The following is a 7,428-nucleotide window of genomic DNA, read 5'->3' as shown; positions in this document are numbered from 1 at the left end:
AATCCATGCAAATGAGAATGAAAAGAGTGAAATCACAGTAGACCCAGCAGAAATCCAGAGGATCATCAATACTCACCTTCAGGACCTATGTGCCAATTATATGGAAAGCACAGAGGAAATGGAGGGATTTCTAGATACGTAGGAATTACCCAAGTTGAACGAAGGAGACCTAAAAATTCTAAACAACCCAATACCAATGAATGAAATTGAAAATGTAATTAGAAACTTACAAGGGACCGGAAGAGGCGGATACAATGGAACCCGAGGAGGAATGGCTGATAGAACTATTGTGCCAGGGTTTCCCTGCCTTTGACCTCTCAGCAGCTGCTGGTGTCCTTGAATGGATTGGTGACAAAGGAGTCTTCGTTGTTCGCTATGAAAGCCTCAAAAGAGAAAAAGAAAAAGAAATCCTTCATCTCGTGCTACCTCCTAGACTTTCCTAAAGGAAAACCATGGCTTATTCCCAGAGAAAGATTTCAAAGTGTGCCACGGGTGATTCTCGGACAGAGCCATCCTGGAGCAAAAGCATATGCCAGAGACCAGAGGACTTTTGAGCTTTTACCCCCGGGTGTGGCAGGTCGCAGAGGACAGCGGTGTCATTAAAGCCATGAACACCATCGCTGGCCAAGAGAAAGCGGGGTTCTCTGGCCTAGGCTAGCTGTCTTCGCCCCGGTACCCAGAGTCCTTCACCGGGTGCCACTCAGCAGTCTGCAGGTAGTCAATCTGGAATCCTGGAAGACCACATACAGCTCAGGCATCACTGATGGTGAGGAGCTGAGCCGCCTGCAGGTCTTCCATTGCAACACCTTTCTGTTCTGCTGCACCTCAGGCTGCCTGGGGCTGGTTGAAACCACCAGCCATGGGCACCATCGGACAACCCCAGCCAAGGTCCTGGGTCTGGTAGCCAGAGATGTCGTGCAGAAGTAAGGGCCAGGGGCCAGGGCCATGCTTTTCCAGCCTGGGTGCAGATGGGCAGCTCTGTCTCCTTGATGCCTGAGATCTCTGCCATCCTGTGAGCTCAGTACATTTCCCAGGGTCCACACCAAGCCCTGACTCAAAACTGCTGCAAGGGACATGGGCCCCAAGCTGGACAACTGCCTGGCCATTTCAGGCTTTGATGGGACAGTCCAGGTCTGTGACGCGATGTCTTGGGAAGGAATGGGGAGCCGAGTGGAGCCACTCTTCACCCACAGAGGTCGCATCTTCCTGGATGGAAGCGAGGGGCACACTGCTCGGGTGGTTATCACTCACACCTGGCACCCTTGCAAACCCAGGACTTTCCTATCTTTAGCAAGTGACACATCCTTGCATGTGTAGGACTGGGTTGATCCTCGTGCCTCCTGCTGACACCAGGACTCTGAGGGGAAGGCTTGGTGCTGGATGGCCAGGCCACTGGTGCAGGTCCCTCTTGCCAGCTGTGTGGCCTCAGGAGAGTCAGCCAGCCTCCCTCTTCCTGTCTGTAAAATGAGCATGGTATTGACGTCCACACAGGGTTGCTGAGAAGGTGAAAAATGATAGATTAAAGAATAGTTGGGCCGGTTGTGGTGGCCCAAACATGTAATTTCAATCACGCAGGAGGCTGAGGAAGGAAGATCTCAAGTTTGAGGCTAGCCTGGGCAAGCTAGTGACTTAGAAAGGTCCTGTCTCAAAGTTAAATAGTTAAATGACACTCTAGCTCAGTGGGAAGGCCCTCGGAATCACTGCAAGAAATAGAATTTAGTAGCTGCTTTTAGCTAAGGGAGGCTCCCCACCCACCTAGTATACACTGGCAGTGTTTGGCCTCTGTCTCCTTCACAGTATCAGAGTGAGAACCAGAAGAGTTAATGACTGTAAATGTGTTCCTTGAACTTTTTGTTTTTGTTTTTGTTTTGGTGCTAGGAATCTATCTCAGGTCCTTAAGTTTGCAAGGCAGGTGGCGTTCCTCAAACTATTTTATAGACAAAAAAAAAAAAAAATGCAAGAGTTGCCAATAAACCTGACAAAATGTCAATCCTGGTAGCAATTAAGCAAGAACAGTAAGAAGGCTGCCATTTTTGCCTATTGGATTGCCAGGGTTGAGCTGTCACTGCTCTCCACACCTGGTGGAGGTTCTATGTATCCAGTGCCACAGGGTAGCAGGTTCTTCATCCAGCTCTAAACTGGGCCTGGTTCACTTGGGCCAGAAGGCAGGTAACCAAGGCCCTACTGAATAACAACTACATTTTCTTAATCTTGGTGAAGGGGCATATGCCTATAATCCCAGCACTTGGGAGGCTGAGGAAGGAAGATCATAGACGAGCATGAGCATTTTAGCCAGTTCACTACTTCAACAAACAAACAAAGCCAGAATTGATGGTTCAACCTATAATCCTAGCACTCAGGATACTGAGGCAAGGCGATCACCATGAATTCGAGGCCAGCCTAGGCTACAAAGTGAGTTCAAGGACAGCCTGAACTACACATTGAGACACTGTCTCAAAAGAAAACTAACCTTTTGCAGTTACCAGTAGCATGATGAACAGCTTTTGTATGCGTGAGCAATATGTATATATGGTGTTTCTAAAATTAAAATTGCTGAGAAAGAAAAAATGGAAACAAAGCTTCTGTACATAAGAAAAGTAGGGGGCTTGGAGGAATAGGAGAAAATAAAATTTATTCAAAGAACCAAACCTACAAATGAAGTAAAGCCCAGGTCCTAATGGCTTCACTACTGAATTCTACAAGACATTTAGAGAACTATTGCCATTACTTTTCAATGAAATTTAAAGGGAAGCAATACCCCTAAATTTATTTCTGGAAGCAAGCATCAGCTTGATCCCAAAAGCAGAGAAAGACCCAGCTGAAAAAGAGAACTATAGGCCAATCTCCCTAGTGAATATAGACACAAAAACCTTCATTAAAATACTACTAGTAAACAGAACACAGAAGATCATAAAGAAAATAATACAAACTGACAAAGTGGGATTCATCCCAAGGCTGCAGGGATGAATCAACGTATGCAAATCAATAAATGTAATAATATACTATATTAACAGAGCCAAGAACAAAAAATATGTGACAATCTCAATAAATGCAGAAAAAGTGTTTGACAAAATCCAACACCCATTCATGATAGAAACCCTACAGAAAATTGGAATAGATGGTCTATCAACTTGTTAAAAGCCATATATGAAAAACCAACACCTAACATCATACAAAAATAATTAAAAACTGAAATCTTTCACAGTAAAATCAGGAACAAGACAAGGATGTCCACTATCACCATGCCTGTTCAATGTAGTTTTGGAAACAATAGCCATAGCAATTAGGCAAGACAAAAAAAATGAATATAGGAAATGAAGAAGTTAAATTGTTATTATTTGCAGAGGACATGATACTCTATATAGAAGATCCCAAGAACTTCACCAAAAGTCTTCTAGACTTAATAACCAGATTCAGTAAAGTAGCTGGAAACATACTCAACACACAAAAATCAATGGCCTTCCTGTACAAGAACAAAAAACTCACTGAGAAAGGACCTGGAGAAACAACTGCCTTCACAATAGCATCAAAATAACAAGAGAAAAGAAATAACTAGGAATCAATCTAATGAAAGAAATCAAAATCCTCTACTCCTAAAACTATAGCACTGTGAAAAAAAAGGGAGCAAAGTGATTATCAGAAAATGAAAAGACAGACCTTTCTCCTGGTTAGGAAGAACCAAAGAACTTCAAAAAGTCTTCTAGACTTAATAACCAGATTCAGTAAAGTAGCTGGAAACATACTCAACACACAAAAATCAATGGCCTTCCTGTACAAGAACAAAAAACTCACTGAGAAAGGACCTGGAGAAACAACTGCCTTCACAATAGCATCAAAATAACAAGAGAAAAGAAATAACTAGGAATCAATCTAATGAAAGAAATCAAAATCCTCTACTCCTAAAACTATAGCACTGTGAAAAAAAAGGGAGCAAAGTGATTATCAGAAAATGAAAAGACAGACCTTTCTCCTGGTTAGGAAGAACCAACACAGTGAAAATGGCCATAGTCCCAAAACTGCTGATTCAATGCAATCCCAACTGAAACTACAATAGCATATTTCACAGAACTAGAGAAAACAATCCAAAAATTCATTTGATCCAGAAGAGGTGAAGCATAGCAAAACCAATTCTAGGCCACAGAGACTAGGGGGCATCACAATCCCCAATTTGAAACTATATTACAAAGCTACTCTGATAAAACAGCATGGCACTGGCAAAGAAACGGACCTGAGGATGAGTGGAACAGATTAGAAAATTCAGGCATAACTCCAGACATACTCAGCCACTGCATTTTCAACAAAGCAGCCAAACACCCTCACTGGAGAAAAGATAGCCTTATAAATAAATGGTGCTCGAAGAACTGGCTGTCAACTTGCCAAAGATTGAAAGTAGACCTATATCTCTCACCATGCACTAAACTAGAACAAAAATGAATCAAACATCTAAATATTGAAACACTAAACCTGTTGGAAGAGCATTTATGTAGAACTCTCTTGAAGACATTAGCATAGGAAAAGACTTCATGAACAAAACTTCAGTCACATTTGAACTAGCACAGAGATTCAACAACTGGCATCTCATCTTATTCAAAAGCTTCTGCACAGCAAGAGAAAGCATGTACAGAGTGGAAAGACAAACCACAATGCAGGAAAAAATTCTTACCAGCTGTTCCTCAGAAAAAGGTCTAGTATCTATAACACATAAAGAACTTAAACAAAATTAGACCTCAAAATTTAAAGACCCAGTCCAAAAATGGGCATCTGAAATGAACAGACATTTTTCAAAGAAGTAGAAAGAGCACATAAACATATAAAAAATGTTCAACACCACTGCATTCAGAGATGCAAATAAAAACAATTCTGAAATTCTACCTCACTCCAGAAAGAATGGCTGCTATTAAGAAATTAACCAATAACAAATGCTGGCACAATTGTGGGGAAAAAGAGAACCCTTCTCCACTATTGGCAGGAGTGTAGACCACTGTGGAAATCAAAATGCAGATACCTCAAAAAAAAAAAAAAGATTAGAAGTCTCATTTCATCTAGCTATTCCCCTGCTGGTTAACTTCCTGAAAGAATTAAAAGAATCATACTACAGGGATATATGTGTACCCATGTTCATATAGGAATATCTTGTAATAGCTAAAACTTGGAAACAGCCCAGGTGCCCATCAACTGGAGACTGGATAAAGAAAATGTGGGTTTTTAAAAATAAAAAAATAAAGAATGAGAAACTAGAGACACTTTTAGTAAGTGAATTTACATTGAAGTCATACTCTTCAGTAACACATGTGTAAATACCCAATAGTTTCTCTGGTGTGAGAAACATGAAGTGTAAGTGAGGATCAAAATGTATAGTAGGTAATGTGAAATAGGAAGAAAAGGTCCAAAGGGGAAAGGGTAGGGGAAGCTGGAGGGGTAAGGGAAAAGAGAAAGGAATAAATATTGGAAAAAATAAAAAAAATGGAAACAAAGTCTTTGTAAATAGGGAAACATAAAAGGGTTGAAGGGAGGGCAGGGGAATGGGGGAAAAATAAGAACCAAGATATATCATGTAAAGGTACCAATGATGAATGTAACTGTACTGGTATACCTAAAAGTACCAATGAACTTAATGAATTAAAAAAAAGATAATAAGGGCACTAAAGATATGCATTTTAAGAAACTGATGTTCAAATTTGGACAAGGGAGGTGGTAGAATTGTGTCATTGTGGAACACTGCAGCATAGCCCCTAAGCACAGCTGGTATTTTAGGAAGGAAGACCCTTCATTTATAGTCTTGTGCATTGTAAAATGCTTAACAGTGTCCCTGACTCTTACCACTAAGCACTAGTACTATGTGTCCTTGTAGCAGACAAAAATCCCTGCAGATTTGATCAAATGGCACATGGGAACAAAATGTGCTTGAGAACCATCAAATAATGAATGGATTTAGATAAACAAGGTTTAAAAAAAAATCTCAGAAAAATGGGTTAGTTATTCAAGCAGGAAATGGGCAAAAGAAAAGAGAAAGACAAAAGAGTATATTTTGGAGGTAAAAATACACAGAGCTTGACAGATTGAAAACATAGCACAGTAGCTTTAGTAGAAAGAAGAATCACTGGGGAGGTTTGTTATGAACTCTAAATTATGACAATTTTGATTCATTTGGTTTGAAGTGAGAGCCAAGGAAGAAGGTTTTAACAAATACCACATTTTGAAAACAAGAATTAACGCAGGCAGTGGAAAAGTATTAGAAGACAACTCTAGAAATAATGAAAGCATAACCCAATTAGTGGTAAAGTATAACTAGAATGGTTGACCCAAAAAACATAGTAAAGTTGGATAGAGTCAGGTTGGGAGTCAGATTGATGAAAAAGCCTTAGTTAGCTGGTAATTCAAATGAGGGCAGCAACGATATTTTAATTTGAAATGATTTTTTACTTGTTGTAATTTAGTGATGTTAAACACATGTGGATTAGATAGAAACAATAGAAAGTCATTACCATCATGGCCTGACTAGTGTATAAGGATATAAATGGTTCATATTCTCTAGCCTTTGAGATGGAGGTCTTGATTGGGATTTTTATCTTTTGAGGGCTGTACATAGCTACTTCTTGGAGGATTGCATCTAGGGACTTGTACTAGATTAGTGCATTCCAGAGTGCCTAAAAGAGACTTAAATTTACTTGAACATTTTTAGTCTGCATTTTAAGAAGTGGGCATACTTATAGGAAAACCAGTACCTTATACCAATTATGCCAAGAAGGAGAACTAACATCATATTTCATTGCCTCTGAAATATACCTTTCAGGAATAATATAACATTTCTGAAATTGGGATATACTACACAATCCTTGCGGATGAGGTAGTAGTCAAGATGCACTTGTTATTTTCAATATATTCTAGTAAGAGAAAAATATTGCCAGCTTTTTAGCTTTCAGGAGACTTGAAATTAGAGATAAGGTATAGATCAGTGGTGGTGAACCTGTGGCATGCATTCCACAGCAGGCTCTCTGTAGTATTGAAAGCTCTCAGGTCTTCCATCACTGGTGTAGACTCATTTAAGAAATACTGCAGCAATAATTTTGATGGAATAGAGGATTATATTATAAGATTTGCTGGGGAGCACTGATATTTATGATTCTAGGTCACACATTAATTTAGAAGAGTCAAAATTTGAAAGTGGAGATGTTTAAGGAACACTTTAATGCACTTTCCATATATCTTCAATTTCACTTACAAAAATGTTGTGTAATAACTTAAAATTTTTATGTCTAAATTAAGCAGCTCTTTGATTAAGCATACTATGATTTCAAAGTGATAAGGAATGTTTTTCATAGTTTAGCAGTAAATGATTTTTGATCTGTGCTTTATATGAAACAATAGTTTGTTTTGTGGCATTTCAGAGTAGATGAAATATAGTCATCTTGAATTGAAGATATATAT

At 39.5% G+C, this 7,428-nt stretch overlaps 1 pseudogene; it reads left to right on the top strand.

Moving 5' to 3' along the window:
* Positions 1 to 254: 254 nt before the first annotated feature.
* Positions 255 to 1,347, top strand: LOC104860295 (annotated as a pseudogene).
* Positions 1,348 to 7,428: the final 6,081 nt, after the last annotated feature.

This window comes from Fukomys damarensis, unplaced genomic scaffold, assembly GCF_012274545.1.
Source record: "Fukomys damarensis isolate Sample0158 unplaced genomic scaffold, DMR_v1.0_HiC HiC_scaffold_10, whole genome shotgun sequence".
NCBI lineage: Eukaryota > Metazoa > Chordata > Mammalia > Rodentia > Bathyergidae > Fukomys > Fukomys damarensis.
This window is presented reverse-complemented; position numbering and strand designations above follow the sequence as displayed.